Raw genomic sequence first — 21,937 nt, 5'->3', positions numbered from 1 at the left:
GTTTCTGTTAAGGTGACATTTGGGCAATTCCTAAATGAAATGAAGAAGGGAACCATGTAGATATCTGAAGAAGAACATTCTGGGCAGAGGAAACAGTAAATGCAAGGGCCCTGTGGTGGGAATGTGCATGGATACGTTAAAAGTCTTAAAAATATAACAATAATAAAGGTCAGATAAATCAAACATATTCATTATTCAAATGTTCTGTATTTGCCCCTGAAACTAAAAAAATGTGCTAGCTCTTAGTTAACCTCCTAGAAATAACTAGCTGTATAGAACAATTAGTAAAAACATTATATTAACCTTTAATAATTAAACTTTTATACAAGAATATTCTGGTTACTTACCTTTACTTTTGTTGAGGCTTTATTGCAGGTTTATGGTCCTCTGTGCTCCAGTAATACTTTTTATGTTTTTCTCTGTCCCTTTTAATTAAGTTAAATGAACTGTCCTAGAAAACCCCAAATATTCTTAGGATGCTTTTAGTAAAAAAAATTAAAATATTCTTAAGAATTTTTAAATTGTCAAATGGTCTAACACAGCTTCTTTCCACATGAGCTATATATGGCTCTTGACAAATTAATATATAAAATGTCTGTTGTATCATTTATTAAATCAGTCTTTTGGAAATTTTGGTAACTTAATCTATGCTTGAATTTATTTCAAAACAATAAATATTGCAAAATTTTGCAGAATGCAGTTTAATGTTAATAAAAAGCTGTATCAATATTATATTAAGGTAGATGTCTTTAGTTTCAAGTTCATTCTCAAAAAGTCCTGATGGAAAGACAGCTCCAGAATGGCATTTTTTCCAGTAATAAATATATCTGTTAAGCTGTATGGAAATCTCTTCCTCTTCTTTTAACTGGACCAGTGGTTTAATTTTCTGGTTGGTTCAAAATAAGAGTTATAGATAGGTACATTATATTTCATTTGTTTTTGTTACATATTTTATTCCACATATAGAAATAAAAAAATTCTGAATCTTAATTTTAATGTAATAATTCCATAGTTTTTTAAAATAATTATAATAGTAGCTATATCCTTATAAATAAACTTCAGAAATTCAAATGGCTAAATATATGTATCAGGTTATCTCCCAGAGAGAATGTTGTTCTGTGATTCTATGTCAAACTATTGCCATAGTGTCAATGTGAACAACAGTTGGGACAATCGAACAGAAGAATAGTTTTGTTAAATATTGAAAAAAACAAAAAATGCATGAATAAGTTATGGTGAGGGAACATTTAAAGTGTACAAATTACTTGAATAATAAAATTATGCAAGGCAAGATTTCCAACCTTTTTAATTGTACAATACACCAAGATGTTTTTACTTCCTTTTATGTTTTATTAGGCAAATTACCTAATTGCAAAATGGTAGAAAACATATTACTCCCAAGGGTACCTAAGAAGAATTCTGTAGGTGGTTTTGGAGTCTTATCTCCCTAGAATAAACCAACAATAAGGTTTATTACTTGCTTAAAGCTGACTTTCTCCATGGCAGATGTAGCTAGAGGTAAATTTCCCTTGTGCATTTCACTGAATGCCTTTGCTCCTTGGGTTTCTGCTTTCACTGGAATCCTCAGTTTCTTCTTCATAGTAATGTTTTTCTCTCTCCCCTCAACCTCTGTTCTTAGAACTATTACTTTGTCTCTCCTCTACCCTCAGCAGCCACATTTCTTAAAAGAATAATTTAAACTCATTGTTCTAATTCTTCAAGTCCCTTTCCTTCTTCAACCTACTATTATCTCCTTCCCAGACATGCCAAAGAAAGTTTCTAAGGAAACAAAGTAGGGTCTTGGTTAGTAAATGTGGTGTGGTGCATGCATTTTTCTTGGGCTCTGTTACTGTCCAAGCAGCATTTGACTGGTCTCCTCATGTCACAAGTTGCCCTTGTTATTACAGCATTCTTGTCTTTCTCTTGTTTGCTCCAGCCTTTCTGATTGCTTCCTTTCAGCTTTTTTTGTTTTTGTTTTTTTGTTGTTTTTTTATGAATTCCTCATGAACCCATAAATTTGGCATTAGTTTGGGTTTTAGTTTCACCACCTCACTTTCTCTATTCATAAAATTGTATGCTTTTCCATGGTTATTTTTTCTATAACATACCTTCCTTGATACTTGTATCCATAAATGTTGCTCCCATTCCTCTCTAGCCTTTTACCTGAGCTCCAGAGTGTCATCTACCTATTGCCCAAGCCAGAACAGAGGGAGACATCTTAGCTGTTTCTCTCAACATCCACATCTGATCAGCTATGAAGGCTTCTTGACCTTATCTCCTGAAGATCTCTTGACATTGCATATCTCTCATCTTTCATCTCCACTGTTACCCTCACATCTTATTTACCCTCACTTGGCATATTATAGTAACTTTTCTTTAACATATGTAATTCCCCATCTTAAAATCTGTTAATGGCTATTTATATTCTTAGGGACAGTCCATTCTCCTCAGCAGAGTATTATATCATTCATTATCTGGCTATGTCTATATTCTTTTTTCTTTTTTTTTTTTTAAAGTAAGTTTGCTTTTATTAACCTTAAGGGAGTCCAGTGTATTGGCTGATCAGATAAGAACAAAAGTTGTGAAATCAGATAACTTGAGTTCTTATGTGAATTGCACATGTAACCCTTCTAAATCATTGTTTTCTTATAAATATGTGAGAATAAAAATATACTTTAAAATATTGTTGTTAAATGAATTCTTATTAGTATGTCTGGTGTATAAGTACAACTCAAAACATGTTATTAAATTTGTGGTTACCAGGTTGTTTTATACTATTCCAAAATGTGTACCTTTGCATAACCCATTCCCCATTCGAGATGTACATTTTCACCTTAACATTATTATTCAAGATTTAACTCAAGCATTTCCTCTTCTCTGAAGCTTTTCCTAAGCTCACTCCATCCCAGCTTCTTTCCCCTGTTCCACACTATAGTTCAAATGAGAGCTTTTGTGGTATTTGAGCATCCTTATATTATTCATTGTTATACTGGGTTCTAATTGTTGGCTTACTGCACTGTAGGCTTCTTGATTGAGGTTGTGAGCTTTTTGGGGGCTAGGTTATATCACATGCACCTCTTATTATCCAGCATTGCTCCGGCTGCTGTACTGAGTAGATTTTCTGTAAAGATTTGAAGGAAAAAATGACTGTCTGATGGAATAAATTAATGAAAGAGTATATATATATATATATATATATATATATATATATATATATATATATATGTATGTATTGCATATAAATTAAGTTCAGCAGGAACATCTATTTCTTGTTAGTTTGCCATTAGTCATGTTTTACTACTTATTAATTGATTTTCTAAAAATTAAACTGATTGTAATATTTTTCTGAATGCTATAAATGAATATAAATCCATTTTTTTCTGACTACAAATAAGATGTAGTCCCAAGTTGAGGTTTCCAGTAAAACATGCATATAGAATTTGCTAATAATAGCACTGATTTGATTAATGTGTACAGACATATAGAATGGTTTAGAAATTAATCAATTTCAAAAACATTTATGTATCTGTGTCTTCACTTCTATTATATTAATATAAATAGAGAAAAGTTGATTACAAATCAAATTACCCCATTGGTTTCTTCATTTAAGATCTTTCACATTTTATGTAGAAATAGTTATTTCACCACATGTCCCTCTATACCTTGTGTTCAGAACTCTAATTAGGAAATAATAGTAATGATTGGTAATTACAGAAAACATCTGGTCAGTCCTTGTTTGCATTTGAAGGTAGTGAATAGTTAAAAGAAAATCAAATAAAGGACAAAAGAAAAGAAAGAAAATTACCTACTAAATAAGTATGACAATTTATCAGGGCATATTTTCCTGTCCCAAATAAAATCTGTAATTGATTGGTCTTTAAATCCTAAATTTCCAAAGAGCTAGAAGATCTTGAAGAGTTAATTCATTTAATGCTAAATCTAAACCACTTTAAAGACAAGTTGAAAAACAGAGATACATGCTTTCAGCAAAAGGGAAACCAAACATCTTTGTCCTTAAACCCAGTGACTGTACCCATTTAATAGCTCTAAACTTGCCCATTCCTAGCCCTTAACTGATCTCTTATCAGAGAGCTCTCAGTATGTTCAGGATGAAGAAGTAAACTACTGGGGTTATTGCATTGCCCATCAGCTATTTGTAGCTGTAAAATCTGGAAAAGATTATAGATTTCTTTATCTTTTAGTCCAAAAACAGAATCAGTGGATTCCCTTCTTCAATCGTTATATCACATTCTAGAATGCTAAATTCATGCATTTGCAAATTGATTTGAAAGTTAAATTATTGCTTTGAATCTTCTATCAGTTCTGAGCCACTGTTTGTACACAGAAGTAACAGGAAGAACATAATAATCCCCCTGTTATTAAGGGGGAGATGAACAATGCACATAGGTAAGCATCTATAGGGCCACATCTTAAGTCACTTAATTCAATTCATATCCATTTCTTGAATGGCTGCAATTTCAAGTGCTTTCTGTTGGGAGGCCTTTGGGGTAACATATTTTTCTATTAAGTTTACTAACCCGAACCTCCCCCCACAAATGGTTTATTTTCTACCCATGGCTTCCATTTGTCACAAGAGGGCATTTACTTATGGTTGGTTATCAGGAAAATATTTTAAAATAATTTTAATAATTATTTTTAATAATGTAGAATATCATATAAAATAATATTTTAAAAGATAGCCCTGGTGAAAACAAAAGTAAATCTACTAACTTTTAAGACAGTGTTATATGCCGTATTTTACATAAGAAGGAGAGGTGCTATGTTTATGGAATATTAGTAGGGTCTCATCTTCCTTACAAGTGTTTTCATCCATGTTGTCTTTTTATGACAAATTGAAAGAAAGTGTTTTGACAGAACCTGATAATCTCTACAACATTTTACAATGACTAACTAGAGTTGGCAGTATAATATAGTGGTGATGAAGAGCTCAGATTCTAGATTCATGAATTTTCAGTGAACTCAATAATTATTTTTTTTGACTCTATTATGTGCCAGATGCTCATCTGAACAGTGAGGATATGACAGATAAGAAAAGAGACAAAAATCCTTGTTCTTATGAAGCTTACATTTAATTGATGAGACAGACATAAACAATGTAAAAAAATGAACATTGTATTTCAGATGGAGAAATGCTGTGGAGAATATACATAAGCACCCAGGAGTTAGGGAATGTGTGTGTGTGGGGGGGGATAGGGGGATGGGGATAGAATTGATTTCCATTTTCCAATAGGGTGATCAGGGAACTTCTCTAAGATGGTAAGATTTGTACAAAGACTTGAAGGAGGTAGTACAGTGAGCCATTTACATTTCTGGAGAACAAACATTCCCATTAGATAGAACAAAAACTTTGTTGCTGCCACTTTCTGAGTGTGAGACTTTAACCAAATATTGACATTCTCTAAACCTTTGCTTCCTTCTCTGTAATATGGGGACAATTGTAGTACTGACCTCGAGAGGATGCTGTGAGAATTAAATAATATATGCATTGTTGCTGGATAAATATTAGGTATTACTGTATTGTTATTTGGAGATGTTGAGTTTCTCTTTCAGATCACCTTATCCAAAGCCTTACCCATTGATTAGTGCCCTGTAGGATTCCTTGTTTGAATTAATCAGCTATATTAGAAAATATTCTACTCTTTCCAGTGGATGTAAATAAATATTTAATGCTCAAATATTAGATGAGAGAGAAGTTGCCCAAAGCTCTTTTTTCTCTTTCTTAATGTTTCATTTTGCCAGCTACATATGTACCTAAACTCAAGTCTTTTTTCTCACCTCTTTAGTCCCATTTCTGAATCCTTAGAAGCAACTATTTTCAACTCTTCTAGCTATTTCTTTTGATATTGGCTTCCATATGTTTAAGGAATGTGTTAATGTTGTTATGTCAAGATTTTTCGATTTTAGACATTATTAATTTCCCACTATAATTAACCAGTATTTGGCTCTTGTATGCCTTCATTATGTACACTTTTGATTCTCCCAACTTTCCAAATACAGTGTTGGTTAGATAAATATTCAGTGCCTATGTTATTGTGACTCTAAAGTGCTATTTACAGTTGTACAATGAATGTTTATTTTATGCATTTTGTTCCTTTTAGTTAATAATTATCTTTGTTGTTATTTATTTTATTTTATTTTTTACTATTTTTATCTCCAAATACTTCTTCAGAAATATAAATTTCCTTGCAACACATTCTGAAACTTTGGGTGTCCTCCCAGGTCCATCCTCTTAGAGAGGCTTTGCTGCAGCGTCTGTCCTGGCCATAGTCTGCACTGGTTGCTAAGTCAGCCTCAGAGCCGTCTTCTGTCACCTGCACCTCCCAGAGACCCTCTTTGCCTCCTTTCTTCAACTGTGTCCTGCCAGTGGAGTGCCATGTATATTCTTCCTGCTTACTTGATCCTCTCATAAAGAACACACATCCAAGAGCTTCCTGGAAAAAGTTTGCATGAAAAATAAGATGTTTTCATGTCTGAGTGTTTGTTCTACTCACAATTAATAGTAGCCCGAGTATAAATTATAGTATGGAAATAATTTCCCCTAAGGATTTTGAAAATATTTCTTCTGTGTCATCTAGCTTCTACTATTGCTGTTCAAATGTCTGGTGTCATTCTTATTTTTAAAAAATTAAATAAACATTCCACTTAATTAAAAACATATAAATGCCTTTTTGTTGCCTGTATTTTTATTAATAAGGCACAGTCTTTCTTTGAATGTTAATCCATTAATTTCTTTGTCATAGTCTCTTATAAAACATACCGTAATGCATCATCTATAGTTTATGTTTCCTTCTCTTGAAAGTAGAGTGAATCCTTGACTTTTCATGTTTCTCACAATCTTCTGCTTTTAACATGTCCATTCCCAATTCAACTTTTTTTTAAGCTACTCACATTATTCCCTGAATGCACACACACAGTGCTGGACTGTTTTCGTAGCATCACCAACAGTTCCAGCTATGTGTAATCTTTTGTTTTTTTCCGCTTATGTTATTTGACTTACATTGAGTTCGTCAGAAGCAGACCCTGAGATGAGGATTCATGAGAAAACAATTTATTAGGAAGTGTTCCTAGGAAAAACTTAGAAAAGAGAGGAAGTGTCCTGGAAAGGGGCCAAAGGTGTGGTATTGAGGGTGGTCCCATGAGATAACTTTAGAGAGACTGCCTCCCACCTTTGGTTATTCTCAACAGTAGCCAGGGAGGAATTGTTTGCACCCCAGCACCCTTTTGGCAGTGCTTAAGGACAGCCCCAGGAGGACATAAATTGCCAGGCTCTCAGTGGCCTGCAGCAGAGTGAGATCCAGCAGCCCGAGTGACTCTGCTGTGAAAAGACACAAAGTGGTGAAGTGGGCAGGCCACTGGCTGCAGCTGCCACGTTATTTTGTAAAAAATAGCTGATAAGAAGCATGGGTCTTATGGCCCCAGTACATCTGACACAAAGATGATCTTCATTAGGCATGCTGAAAGTGAGATTACTTGTCTCAGTCAGACACTCATTGCCCTTAAATCACTTCACTTCTTTATTCAATTATGGAGTAATAAAACAAACTTAAAGATATTTATAAGTGCTGACCACTTTATCAGAATTGTCTAAAAGGTAAGCACAATCAATTATAGGACTCTGTAATATTTTACCTCTCCAAGAAGTGAATCCATATTATACCACTTAGGTTATTGCTGGACAGCCTTATATTCCTATGTCATAGGTGTCTTCAGGAACATCTTCTTAATTCCCTCAGGTATTTGTTGACTTAGCTTGTGCTAGGTACTACTTTTGGTGCTGGAGTTAATACTTTGAACTAATTGATAAGATCTTTACTCTTAGGGTGCAGATACTCTATTGGGAGAGAAAATGAATAAATAATGAGTAAAATAAGAATATCAGCTAATGAGAACAACTGTGAAGAGAATAAAATGGGATGAAGTGATAATAGAGTACCAGATAAATAATTGGGTGCCCTACAGAGACCGCACTGAAAAGGTAATATTAAATATTAAGCTAAGGCATGGATGATAAAAATGAGTCAAGCATGGGACATCTGGGGGAGAATTTACCTCCGGAAGAAGGAATTCAGGTGCAAAGGAGTAAGCTTGGTGTGCTAGAAGATCTGAAAGAAGGAGGTGTCAGAGCAAACAGAAGAGATGAGGTTCAGAGTTACTTAAGGCCTAATCATGAAAGCTATGGACATGGATTTTGTGTTTTCCTGCCTTAAGAGTCATGGGAAGCCACTGGAGTTTTAGGCAGGGCAGTGACATGATCCACTGTATATTTTGGAAGATTCCTGTGAAAATTTTATGGAAATTGGTGGCAAGAGTAGAGAGAGGGAAAATGTGTAGAAGTAAATCCAATCTGGGGCAGTGTCCCTGTGTACTAGGTAAGACCTCAACCCAGGAGAGCATTCTCAACTCTGATAGAGAAAGAATTCACTAGCAGGTTGAATAGGTGCAAGCAAAGGGTTGTTTATTAAAGTGAAAGTACACATTCAAGGAGGAAGTGTGCACATGCTTGAGAGGGGAGCAGCACTGGGGTGTCTCTTGAATTCTTACGAAAGGTTTAGCTTGCTTTTGGGCAGGGATTCAAAGGAATATTCATCAGGGTGGGTGGTGTTTTCTTGGAATGGGGAGGGTTAGGAGTTACGCCCTCTTGTCCTGATATGGTCTGCCTTGGGACTGTCCTGGCACCAATGAGCGTGATTTTTAGCCTGCTAATGAGTGCATAAGGAACTCTAGAGTAACTGTAGGTCACCTTTGTTCCCCATCCTGAATCTAACAGAAATGAACCAGTTAGAAATCATGTTCTGTTTTGCCTTCAGTTAATTTTCCTAGAATCTAGCTGTTTTGCTTCTGCTTAACCTCTTTTCACAGCTGCCCATAGGATCTGGCCTCTAGCTTCCCTTGACTTGCCCAGGGCCTCTCTCTCTTCCTAAACCATACTGCCCATGTTAGGAGGGCATCTCTCCAGTCTTAACTGAGAGATGTTACTGGAGTTGGAGAGAGGTATATTCTGAAAATTATTTGGAGTACAGTTGGCAACCATATTGATGGGGAATAGTTAAGGGGCTGAGGAAAGGGTGAAGTCAATAATGTCTCCTAGGTGTATGACAGGAGAGTGAGTGGATGGTAGGGCCAGTCTGTGACCTTCCATTATGTCTGTACTTACCAAGCAACACTGCTTTACTTTTCATTATGTACAGGAGTTATGTGTACGTAAATGCATGCTATTCATCCAGATCCTCTTTGTATTTCATAATTTCTGCCTTTTTCCTGTTTATAAATTTTGTTTGGTTAAAATAATTTTTTGACATACAGGAGGAGCAAGAAAAATTTTCCTCATATCATGCCATCTGCTCCTTTCAAGAAAATTCTCCAAAGGAATGCATTATCTTATTGATGCCAATTTCATTGTCAGAAAGACTGTTTTGTCCCAGATTTTAACATGGACTTGTTGTGTGGCCATCAGTACTGCTTGCTGGATACTTGCTTTTCTGCCATGGAGAACATCTAGCTATTCATCCTGCATTCTTTCCCTTTTGTGTTGTGGCTATAACTTGGGCTACGTTCATAAATCCAAGTTTGTCATGTGATTGTATTGTACTGTATCTGTTTCTCAATAGATTCAGAATTTCCAGATATTCTGATTTATATAAATAATCTCTTGCCTTTGAATGCTGGACCCTAATTCCAGAAGTACGCCCACCTGGTGACAGCCCTGGCTGGGAAAAGGCAAAATTAAGGGACAGTGGAGATTGTATGCCATAATTTCTGAATGTATTTCATCAGGCATGTGAGTATGCATAGTTCCTAATACACTTATTTTAGCACTAAGTGAAATAATTTCTTAGAAACAAAATATTAATGCAATTTAAAAATGCTTATTGCTCTAGAAATGTATTTTTTCAGAATTATTGATTCTCATTATAATGAGATACAACAACATTACACTGAAAAAGGTTTATAAAATTTAGGTATATAGAAATATTGGCTTTTCTGATTATAAAAATATGCCTACTACAGAAAATTGGAAAATATATAAAGTGAAGAAGAAAATAACATCTTGTATTCCCACTGCCAGAAGACAACTACTAATACCATTATTTAGTAATTCTTTGATATTTCCTCTTAATACATACGTGTGTGTGTGTGTGTGTGAGTGTGCATATATATACACACATATATATAAGAATATATATATATGTATATATATATACATATATATATATATATATAAGAATATATATAAGAATTTGAGGTCACATTTCTTCTTGGTCTTTTGGCTAAGATCAAGTGCAGTATCTGTTCTTAGCAGTTTAATATCTGATAAATTTTCTATCTGAGGACAATAAGTTAAATGGATTTTTGAAACTAGGAGATGGAATTGGAGCTTGGTCCGTCCACTCCACAGATCAACCTGGTATTGCAATATTTCTAGGAGCCATATACTGCTCTCACGGAGGAATAAAGAAAAAAGAAAAGAATTTGAGATCATAATGTTTATAATATTTTGTATCCTCCTTTTCCATATAATTACAGGTTCACTGGAAAATTTGATGACCGCATTATATTTTTCATATCATAATATATTTTACCCATTCACCTATGTGTGGGGCATTTGGGTCATTTCCATAATTCTTAGATTCTCAGATTGTTCTACAATAATAAATGATGCTGAAATGAATAGAGTTTTACATAAACATATTTAACAGCATTTCTGATTTTTCCTTAGCATAAATTCCTATGATAGAATTATTTTGTTAAAATATATGAACACATAAAGGTCCTTTTTACATGTCATCAAATAACTTCCTATATGCAAAAATATATGTTTTGTTAATTCTTGCCAATTTTCTGTATTTTTTCAAATATAATTTGCTTGTTTCAATTTGCCTTACTTGATTATTGATGAGGTTGAACATTTTGTCATATAACATATGTGTTTCTTCTGTGAACTGCAAATCCATCTTTTTATCCATTCTTCATGGTGTTTTCATTGGGATATTAATATTTAAATTGTTTATTTGCAAGTTAAGTACATCTTTTTCATACTTGCTTTAAATTTTTATTCTACTTGAACTTTGCTTTAAGTTTTATCCAAAACATTCTTGTTAGGTAGATGTTTTAAGGTATATATACTTAAAGCTATTTGCCTTTGCCTTTGTGATTGTATTTCATGTTTTTATGGGTTATGAGACTTTTAAAGTGTCAAAAGCATTTACTTGTCTTCTATAGCTCTATTTAAAAATTTAATACATGTAGAATTTATTTGACCTAATTTTGGAGACTCTAAAATAGGATTTTGTTTATTAGCAAATTCCCTAGCATCGTTTGTTGAATAATCTAACCCTTCATGAAATTTATTTTGTGAGATTGTTTTTATTATGTTGTTGTTAGTACACACCAAGTTTACATATGCCTACAGGAAGTTGTAGGGCAAATCTCTTTAGTTATTCTGCTGTTCTGTTAATTGTTATATAGAACATATTGTTTTAGTGGTTTCAGTGTATGGATATATAAATCCTCCAGTTATTTTTTCTGTTATGTTTAGCTAGTCTTTGTTAATTTAGCCTACCAGGTAAATACTGCTAAAATCCCTAACTATTTTTCTCCCTGGAATCCAATTAAACTTTACTGGAAATTATTGCTATTTCTAGAAGTCTGCTCATACTTGCCTTCCAAACCAAAGTATGGGTTATTTCTCTATACTTGTAAAAAATGTTTAGTCTTTCATAAAATCATATTTTACTAATCTATGTTTCCCCATTGTTTTTTGCTTGAAAATTTTAGATGACTTGCGATTTTATAGCTGTTTGTACTGGGACTTACTTGATTTTTTTCTTTAACTGATTTTGCATATTTATAGGATAAACATTACTGCTTGTAATTTTAATTTGTCCTCTTTTCTTGTGATTTAAACATATGTGTATATTTTTTCATTTGTTTTTCTTGTATTTCCTGGCATAAAAATTACCTGAAAATATAAGCAACATTATCTTCTCATTCTGATACCTCTTATTTCTATTTCATGTCTGATGACATTGGCTAAAATTTCTAGAAGGTTATTAAACAAAACAATGAAAAAGTATTTTTGTTTAGTTCCTGATTTTATTGGGAATGCACATTTTATTCTCTCTTTTAGTATGCTATGGGTCTAATATTATTAAAAATAACCATACTTTTTTTTTAGTTTCTCTTTTCCTAGGAACTGTATTTAAAATCAAGAATGTATATTAAGTTTTATTAAATGTCTTCTAAGGTCGTACTGAATTTGTCACTTTTTCTTTGACCTGTTACTGTGTTATATTTGATTAGTATGTTTCTAATGTTAAATGCTCTTTGTATTACTGGGATATTCCTTACCAGGTCATGGTGGCTGCTGCTTTAATGTTTTATTGAATTTGGATTGCTTGTATTTTACAAGACATTCCATTCATCTATAATCAGAATTTAGATGGATACAGAATATATGCAAAAAATATTCCGACACAGCTACAATCCATTTTTAGTGGCAACAAGTGTTACTTTGTTGAACAATATTATGAAGTTACAGGTTTGGTACCAAATTGATGGGAAGGTAGTAGGTTGTGACTGAGTCTGTAGACTGAGATCTGTATTTGCTTCTTTTTTTCCTTCATGTCTTATCCCTCTTTTTCTCTTTTTTCCCTCTTTCTCCTTGTGGACCTGTGATGTCCCTCCTTCATCCTTCCTCCCCATGCCCTCGCCACCAGCTCCATAAGATGCAAGCATATCTTTGCCTACCTAGCAGACCATCAGTCAGACTTCATTTCAGAACAACTCCTCCGTGGAAACCTTTGTTGAGCTCACTAGTAGGGATAATGCCTCTTTCTACATTCTCCTATTGTGCCTTTTTTTTCCCGTTGTATTGCTGAAATTGTTTGAATGTTTTTTTTTTTCTAGGAGGCTCTGTTATTTCCATCTTTTAACCTCTAAAACTTACAAAAGCAATAGTATATACTATTACATGTACTCTTACTGAGAATTTATATTAAATATATTCCTTTTCTAGACCTTGGCTTACTTCTTGGGAACTGGGTTGAAAACTGTTGGTGCTAAAAAGTCATCACAATTATGCTATCAGTTCAAAATCAAATAGAACTCAATACAAATAATCCAAACACTTTTTTCTGAATATGCTTCATGTCTGTTGCTCAGATACATGTGTCTATTTAAGAAGCATGATGATCTTTTAACAAATACATAAAAACAAAGGGCATAGTTAATCTGAAATGCATAAATTCATATTTTGTCCTTTCTGCCCTGTCCCACCCCATCTTATATTAGGGTCAAGGCTAAATTGCCCTGAAATACAATACTTTAAGAACATATAAATTCTTATTGCTCATGTAGTATTATTGAAGGGAAAGGTCCAGGATGTTAGCTCATCCTAGCTACTTGTGATCGTTTAGGGACTGAGATTCTTTCAGCCTTGTCTTTTCACAGTCACCTAATGGCATAGTCACAACTGGAGCATGGGCACCTCAATATTCTAGAAGGAATAGGAAAGATAGAAAAGGGGGAGCATTCCAGGTCTAGAAATGCCACACATCACTTCTTCACCCTTACTCGTGAAGGAGAGAATGGAATTCGGTGATGCTCTAGCAAACACCGTCAACCATTTTACTCAAAGACTGCATATTTGATAAGGAAAATTTGGGCTTCAGTGTATTAAAAAGAAACCTAAAAAGACGGAAGCACAGAAAGTTTATCATTGCCCTTGTTTAAAACTGCCAGTTAATTGGAACTTGGAGGATTAAAAATGGTGCTTATGTAAATATGTCTTGGTGTGCTTTTGTTGAATCACATGGATTCAATCAAAGGTTGAAGGGGTGGTTTTCAGCAAATATAACTTTGGGCAATAAAGATATTTACATTGATATTTTTTCCACCTCATTTTGCATTTTCAATCCCTATTTTAATGTAAAAAGTTATCTTTGACAGAATGGTAAATATTTCTGTTTGAAGTGCTTTGTAGTCAGCTTTAGTGTGAATGAAAACAATTACCGGATTTGATTCCCACAGACGTCCATCAAAGTCACATTAAAGGATGGCAGGGCTGTGAGCAAGAAAAAAGCCCAACAGGGACTGCTAATAGTGTGCTGAGTAGGCTGTGGCTTGGGATTTCAGCCTAAAGAATGAGTCAGAAAAATAGAAGCAAGTTTGTGTATATGAAGAATGGTTTCATCTCTTCTGACCACTGAATGGGAACCCAAAGAGGGCAAAAGGACAAGCAATATAGTATGTGAAATGAAATGAGGCCATAGACAGCGAAACCTGATGTAGTGTATCTATTGTCATAATTTGGATTGCCCAGTAGCAGACTAGGTTGGCTTTAACTCTGTAAAGAGATATTATCTAACCAATTGCATAGAAAATGCATTTTCTTTCTTTCTTTCTCTCTCTCTCTCTCTCTTTCTTTCTTTCTTTTTTTAATTTTGTTATCATTAATGTACAATTACATGAATAACATTATGGTTACTAGGCTCCCGCTATTATCAAGTCCCCACCACATACCCCATTATAGTCACTGTCCATCAGCATAATAAGATGCTATAGAATCACTACTTCTCTTCTCTGTGTTACACTGCCTTCCCCATGCCCCCCACCCCATATTATGTGTGCTAATCGTAATGCCCCCTTTTCCCCCTTATCCATCCCTTCCCACCCATCCTCCCCAATCCCTTTCCCTCTGGTAACTGTTAGTCCATTCTTGGGTTCTGTGATTCTGCTACTGTTTTGTTCCTTCAGTTTTTCTTTGTTCTTATACTCCACAGATGAATAAAATCATTTGGTACTTGTCTTTCTCCACCTGGCTTATTTCACTGAGCATAATACCCTCTAGCTCCATCCATGTTGTTGCAAGTGGTAGAATTTGTTTTCTTCTTATGGCAGAATAATATTCCATTGTGTATATGTACCACGTCTTTATCCATTCATATACTGATGGATGCTTAGGTTGTTTACATTTCTTGGCTATTGTAAATAGTGCTGCAATAAACGTAGGGGTATATATGTCTTTTTCAAACTGGACTCCTGCATTCTTAGGGTAATTCCTAGAAGTGGAATTCCTGGGTCAAATGGTATTTCTATTTTTAGTTTTTTGAGGACTACCTTCAACAATGGTTGAACTATTTTACATTCCCACCAGCAGTGTAGGAGGGTTCCCCTTTCTCCACATCCTTGTCAACATTTGTTGTTGTTTGCCTTTTGGATATTGGCCAACCTAACTGGTGTGAGGTGATATCTCATTATGGTTTCGATTTACATTTCTCTGATAATTAGCGATGTGGAGCATCTTTTCATGTGCCTGTTGGCCATCTGAATTTCTTCTTTGGAGAACTGTCTGTTCAGCTCCTCTGCCCGTTTTTTAATTGGCTTATTTGCCTTTTGTTTGTTGAGGTGCATGAACTCTTTATATAATTGAGTTGTCAACCCCTTAGTGGATATGTCATTTATGAATATATTCTCCCATACTGTAAGATGTCTTTTTGTTCTACTGATGGTGTCCTTTGCTGTACAGAAGCTTTTTAGTTTATGTAGTCCCATTTGTTCTTTTTTGCTTTTGTTTCCTTTTCCCAGGGAGATACGTTCATGAAGGAGTTCCTCATGTTTATGTTCAAGAGATTTTTTCCTGTGTTTTTTTCTAAGAGTTTTATGGTATCGTGACTTACATTCAGGTCTTTGATCCATTTTGAGTTTACTTTTGTGTATGGGGTTAGACAATAATCCAGTTTCATTCTCTGACATGTAGCTGTCCAGTTCTGCCAACACCAGTTGTCGAAGAGGCTGTCATTTCCCCATTGTATATCCATGGCTCCTTTATCGTGTATTAATTGACCTTATGTGCTTGGGTTTATATCTGGGCTCTCTATTCTGTTTCATTGGTCTTGGGATCTGTTTTGTGCCAGTACCAAATTGTCTTGATTACTGTAGCTTTGTAGTAGAGCTTGAACTCAGGGAGAGTAATTCCCCCCACTTTATTCTCACTTCTCAGGATTGCTTAGGCTATTTGGGGGTCTTTTGTCTTTCCATATGAATTTTAGAACTATTTGCTCTAGTTCATTGAAGAATGCTGTTGGTATTTTGATAAGGATTGCACTGAATGTATAGATTGCTTTAGGCAGGTTGGCCATTTTGACAATATTAATTATTCCTATCCATGAGCACTGGATGTGTTTCCATTTATTGGTATCTTCTTTAATTTCTCTCATGAGTGTATTGTAGTTTTCAGAGTATAAGACTTTCACTTCCTTGGTTAGGTTTATTCCTAGGTATTTTATTCTTTTTGTTGCAATTGTGAATGGAATTGTTTTCCTGATTTCCCTTGCTGCCAGTTCATCGTTAGTGTATAGGAATGCCACAGATTTCTGTGTATTAATTTTTTATCCTGCAACTTTATGGAATTCAGATATTAGATCTAGTATTTTTGGAGTGAATTCTTTAGGGTTTTTTATATACAATATCATATAATCTGCAAATAGTGACAGTTTGACTTCTTCCTTACAATCTGGATGCCTTTTTTTTCTTTGTGTTGTCTGATTGCCATGGCAAGGACCTCCAGAACTATGTTGATAAAAGTGGGGAGAGTGCGCATCTTTGTCTTGTTCCTGATCTTAAAGGAAAAGCTTTCAGCTTCTCACTGTTAAGAGTAGTGGTGGCTGTGGGTTTGTTATATATGGACTTTATTATATTGAGGTACTTGCCCTGTATGCCCATTTTTTTGAGAGTTTTTATCATGAATGGATGTTGAATTTTGTCAAATGCGTTTTCAGCATCTATATAATCACGTGGGTTTTGTTGTTGTTTTTGCTGATGTGGTGGATGATGTTGATGGATTTCCAAATGTTTTCCCATCCTTACATCTCTGGGATGAATCCCACTTGATCATGATGGAGATCTTTTTGATGTATTTTTTAATTTGGTTTGCTAATACTTTGTTGTGTATTTTTGTATTTATGTTCTTCAGCAATATTGGTCTTTAGTTTTCTTTTTTTGTGGTGTCTTTGTGTGGTTTTGGTATTAGAGTGATGTTGGCCTTGAAGAATGAGTTTCTGAGTATTTCCTCCTCTTCTACTTTCTGGAAAACTTTAAGGAGGATGGGTATTAGGTCTTCTCCAAATGTTTGATAAAATTTAGCCGTGAAACCATCTGGTGCAGAAGTTTTGTTCTTAGGTAGTTTTTGGATTAGCAGTTCAGTTTCCTTGCTGGTAATTGGTCTATTCAGATTTTTTTTTTTCTTCCTGGGTCCACCTTGGAAGGTTGTATTTTTCTAGAAAGTTGTCTATTTCTTCTAGGTTATCCAGTGTGTTAGCATATAATTTTTCATGGTATTCTCTCATAATTCTTTGTATTTCTGTGGTGTCCATAGTGATTTTTCCTTTCTCATTTCTGATTCTGTTTATGTGTATACACTCTCTTTTTTCCTTGATAAGTCTGCCTAGAGGTTTATCTATTTTGTTTATTTTCTTGAAGAACCAGCTCCTGCTTTCATTGATTCTTTCTATTGTTTTATTCTTCTCAATTTTATTTATTTCTGCTCTAATCTTTCTTATGTCCCTACTTCTATTGATTTTGGGCCTCATTTGTTCTTTCTTTTCGAGTTTCATTAATTGTGAGTTTAGACTGTTCATTTGGGATTGTTCTTCTTTCCTGAGATAAACTTGTATTGCAGTATACTTCCCTCCTAGCACAGCCTTCTCTGGATCCCACAGATTTTGCAGTGTTGAATTATTGTTGTCATTTGTCTCCATATATTGTTGATCTCTGTTTTTACTTGGTCATTGATACATTGATTATTCAAGAGCATGTTATTAAGCCTGCATGTGTTTGTGGGCTTTTTCATTTTCTTTGTGTAATTTATTTCTAGTTTCATACCTCTGTGATCTGAGAAGCTGGTTGGTACAATTTCAATCTTTTTAAATTTACTCGGGCTCTTTTTGTGGCCTAGTATATGATCTATTCTTGAAAATGTTTCATGTGCACTTGAGAAGAATGTGTATCCTGTTGCTTTTGGGTGAAGTGTTCTGTAGATGTCCATTAGGTCCATCTACTTTGTTCAGTGTCTCTGTCTCTACTTATTTTCTGTCTGGTTTATCTGTCCTTTGGAGTGAGTGGTGTGTTGATGTCTACTAAAATGAATGCATTTCATTCTATTTCCCCCTTTAATTCTGTTAGTATTTGTTTCACATATGTAGGTGATCCTGTGTTGGATGCATAGATATTTATAATAGTTATATCCTTTTTTTTGGAGTGACCGCTTTATCATTATGTTGTGTCCTTCTTTGTCTCTTGTTACTTTCTTTGTTTTGAAGTCTAATCTGTCTGATACAAGTACTGTAACTCCTGCTTTTTACTCCCTATTAGTTGCATTAAATTTCTTTTTCCATCCCTTTACTTTCAGTCTGTGCATTTCTTTGGGTTTGAAGTGAGTCTCTTGTAGGCATCATATAGATGGGTCTTGTTTTTTTTTCCATTCAGTGACTCTATGTCTTCTGATTGGTGCATTCAGACCATTTATATTTAGGATAATTATCGATAGATAGGTACTTATTGCCATTTCAGGCTTTAGATTCGTGGTTACCAAAGATTCAAGGGTAATTCTTTTACTATCTAACAGTCTAATTTAACTCACTTTGTATGCTATTACAAATTCCACCTAAAGGTTCTTTTTCCTACACCATTCTTTCTATCTTAGGTATCATATTCTGTACTATTTGTCTGTCCCTTTATTGACTTTCGGGGTAGTTGATTTGATTTTGCATCTTCTTAGTAATTAATTGTTCTACTTTGCTGTGGTTTTATTTCCCCTGGTGACATCTGTTTAGCCTTAGGAATGCTTCTGTCTATAGCAGTCCCTCCAAAATGCAGTGTAGAAGTGGTTTGTGGGAGGTAAATTCTCTCAGCTTTTGCTTATCTGAAAATTGTTTAATCCCTCCTTCAAATTTAAATAATAACCTTGCCAGGTAGAGTATTCTTGGTTCAAGGCCCTTCTGCTTCATTGCATTAAATATATCGTGCCACTCCCTTCTGGCCTGTAAGGTTTCTGTTGAGACATCTGATGATAGCCTGATGAGTTTTCCTTTGTATGTGACCTTTTTTCTCTCTCTACCTGCTTTTAAAGGTCTGTCTTTATCCTTGATTTTTGTCATTTTAATTATTATATGTCTTGATGTTGTCTTCCTTGGGTCCCTTGTATTGGGAGATCTGTGCACCTCCATGGCTTGAGAGACTGTCTCCTTTCCCAGACTGGGGAAGTTTTCAGCAATGACCTCCTCAATAACACTTTTTATCCCTTTTTATCTCTCTTCTTCTTCTGCTACCCCTATAATGTGGATATTGTTACGTTTGGATTGGTCACACAGTTCTCTCAATATGCTTTCATTCTTAGAAATCCTTTTTTCTCTCTGTGCCTCAGCTTCTTTGTATTCCTCTTCTCTAATTTCTATTCTATTTACCATCTCTTCTACTACATCTAATCTTCTTTTAAATCCCTCCATTGTATGTTTCATTTCAGATACCAGATTTCTCAGTGATTGAATCTGCGTTTTAAATTCATTCCTGAGTTCTTGAATATTTTTCTGCTCATGGAAACATTTCTCCATGAGCATGTTTATGATTTCTATTTTGAACTCTCTTTCAGGAAGATTGTTGAGTTTGGTTTCATTTGGCCCTTCTTCTGGGGTTTGTGAGATTTTGGTCTGAACCATGTTCCTTTGACGTTTCATAATTCTGTGTGGTGCCCTCTAGTGCCCAGAAGCTCTAGTCTCTGGAGCTGCTCAATCCCTAGTGTGAGGTTGGTGGTCATAGGGGAGTATTGCTGGTTCCTTGGGGGAAGAAAGAGCTGTTTCCTGATTATGGCTGCAGTGTGTGTATCCAGTATCAGAGCCAGTGGGCTGAGCATACAGGTATAAGCCTCTGTGCTTGGCATCTCTAGCCGTTGTAGGTGGGGCCTTTGTGTGGCTGGCCTGACGCCAGCACAGTGACTGCCAGTTTGTGAGTAGATGCTGGCAGGCCAGGAGGAAGGCGCAACAGGCTGCATGTCACAAAGGGGGCCTCAGAGCTGAGTAGGCAGCCAGGGGGATGGAGACCCTGAAGCTCCTCAAAGTTCCCAACCTGCTGGGCAGAGTTTGCCCAGACAGCCTTGTCCACCTATCCCTTCTTCAGAGTAGCAAGCTTCTTGCAAACCCCATCCCTTCAGCAGTCCTCTCCCTGCTAGGAAACCTCTCAGACCACCTGCCTTTCCTTTGTCCCAGAGCAGCCAGATGTGGATCCCCTTCCTCCAGAAATGGGCAGAATCTCAGTCTCTCAAGCACTGCGCCTGTCCCAGCTCCTCAACCCCACCAACCTCCAGAGCACCACACAATGTAGATTTGTGTTCCAAAGCCGACCTCCAGGGCTGGGTGTTCAGCAGTTCTAGGCCTCCAACCCCTCCCCACTCCATTTCTCTTCCTTCCACCAATGAGCTGGGGTGGGAGAAGGTCTTGGGTCCTGCCAGATCAAGGCTTTCATACATTACCCTGTTTTGTGAGGTCTGCTCTGTTCTCCAGGTGTATGCAGTCTGGTGCAGTCTTCTTTCCTGTTGCTGTTTTAGGGCTAGTTGTTTTAACTATCTTTTCACACTATATGCAGTTTTGCTAGGAATTCTCTGTCTCACCTCTCACATCACCATCTTGGATCTTGTTATGTTTCTTTCTTAATGAAGTTTTTTAAGAATCTGTTTTATGTATGCCCATTTAAAACTGTTCCCTATTTGTGCATTTTGTATATAATGCAGTTCCAAGCGTGAATCATATTAGACTAGTTCTGTAGTGACTAATATGACAGAATAATGAGATTGATGTTTTATTCTATAAACCACTATCATGATATACATATAGATGTATGTATGAAATAAAAACATAGATATATTAGATTGTATATAGACCTTCTGTCATACAAAAGAGAGCTGGAATGAGTAGGGTACTTTTAGATGTATTGTGTAGATCTTTAATAAGATCTTTTGTGCTTAAATTCAATATTGCTATTACTGTTATCCATAATATTAAAATTCAATTATACTCCATTACTAAAATAGAAACTACTGTATTTAACATTTTGGATTAACTTTCATTTGCCAAATTATATTTATGTACAGAATGCAGAGACTCTGCAGCTTTTTTTCATAATTTAAGGAGATTGTTAAAAATTTTTCATGTTGCTAACATACATAATTGATAATTTCCACTACTCGCAAAGACTAATCACATCATGTTTTTTAATGTTAATTCTTGGATTAAGTTTTTTCATAGTAAAATTGATAATTTATAAATTTAAGAAATAAGATTTTTTTATATACATATTTATGTCATTATTCAGTAAACTCAGATATAAGGCATTCTGCTGGCATGTTGGCCATTAATTATGGAAGAAATCACTGCTTTGGATACAGTGTTGAATAGATAACATGTTTCCTTTTTCAACACTGAAAAAAATTTCTCTCGAACTCTTTCAAATAGGAGAAACAATTTCATTTTGGTTTTCAAGGATTATCTTTGAGTCTATGTAAAATGTATTGAAGTAAATTATTTAGAGGGGCTGTGGATGAATTTGAATGCAAAATGTTCTATATATTGTTTTGAACTGACTTTAATAATTATGTGATGCTTTATTTAAATGGAATTTATTTTTTATTCAATATTCAGACCAGGTTTATGACTGTCAGTGTGTTTGAGGGACATCTTTGGAAGCTTATTTTTTAGTTAAAAAAAATGCAAAAATCTTTCCTCCAATAAAAATAGTTACCTATCATGTTACTGAAGTAACTGAGTAATTAAAGTTTGGATAACTAAAGTCTTACGGTGCAAATTTGGTGTTCATTAATCATGGTGATTTGTTTAATGAAATTTAAAAGAGCATCCCAAAGTCTTGTAAA

General features: G+C 35.0%; 1 protein-coding gene and 1 non-coding gene across 3 annotated transcripts in view; both read left to right on the top strand.

Moving 5' to 3' along the window:
* NKAIN2 (sodium/potassium transporting ATPase interacting 2) overlaps window positions 1–21,937 on the top strand; it is a 1,083,024-nt gene that overhangs the window by 71,310 nt on the left and 989,777 nt on the right. The window lies entirely within an intron of this gene.
* On the top strand, window positions 10,270–10,460 carry LOC118921833 (U2 spliceosomal RNA). Its single transcript, XR_005028530.2, has one exon. It is a non-coding gene; the product is annotated as a U2 spliceosomal RNA (small nuclear RNA).

Source organism: Manis pentadactyla, chromosome 12 (genome assembly GCF_030020395.1).
Source record: "Manis pentadactyla isolate mManPen7 chromosome 12, mManPen7.hap1, whole genome shotgun sequence".
Taxonomy (NCBI): Eukaryota; Metazoa; Chordata; class Mammalia; order Pholidota; family Manidae; genus Manis; species Manis pentadactyla.
The sequence above is the reverse complement of the archived record's forward strand: the minus strand, read 5'-3'. Positions and strand labels throughout refer to the sequence as shown.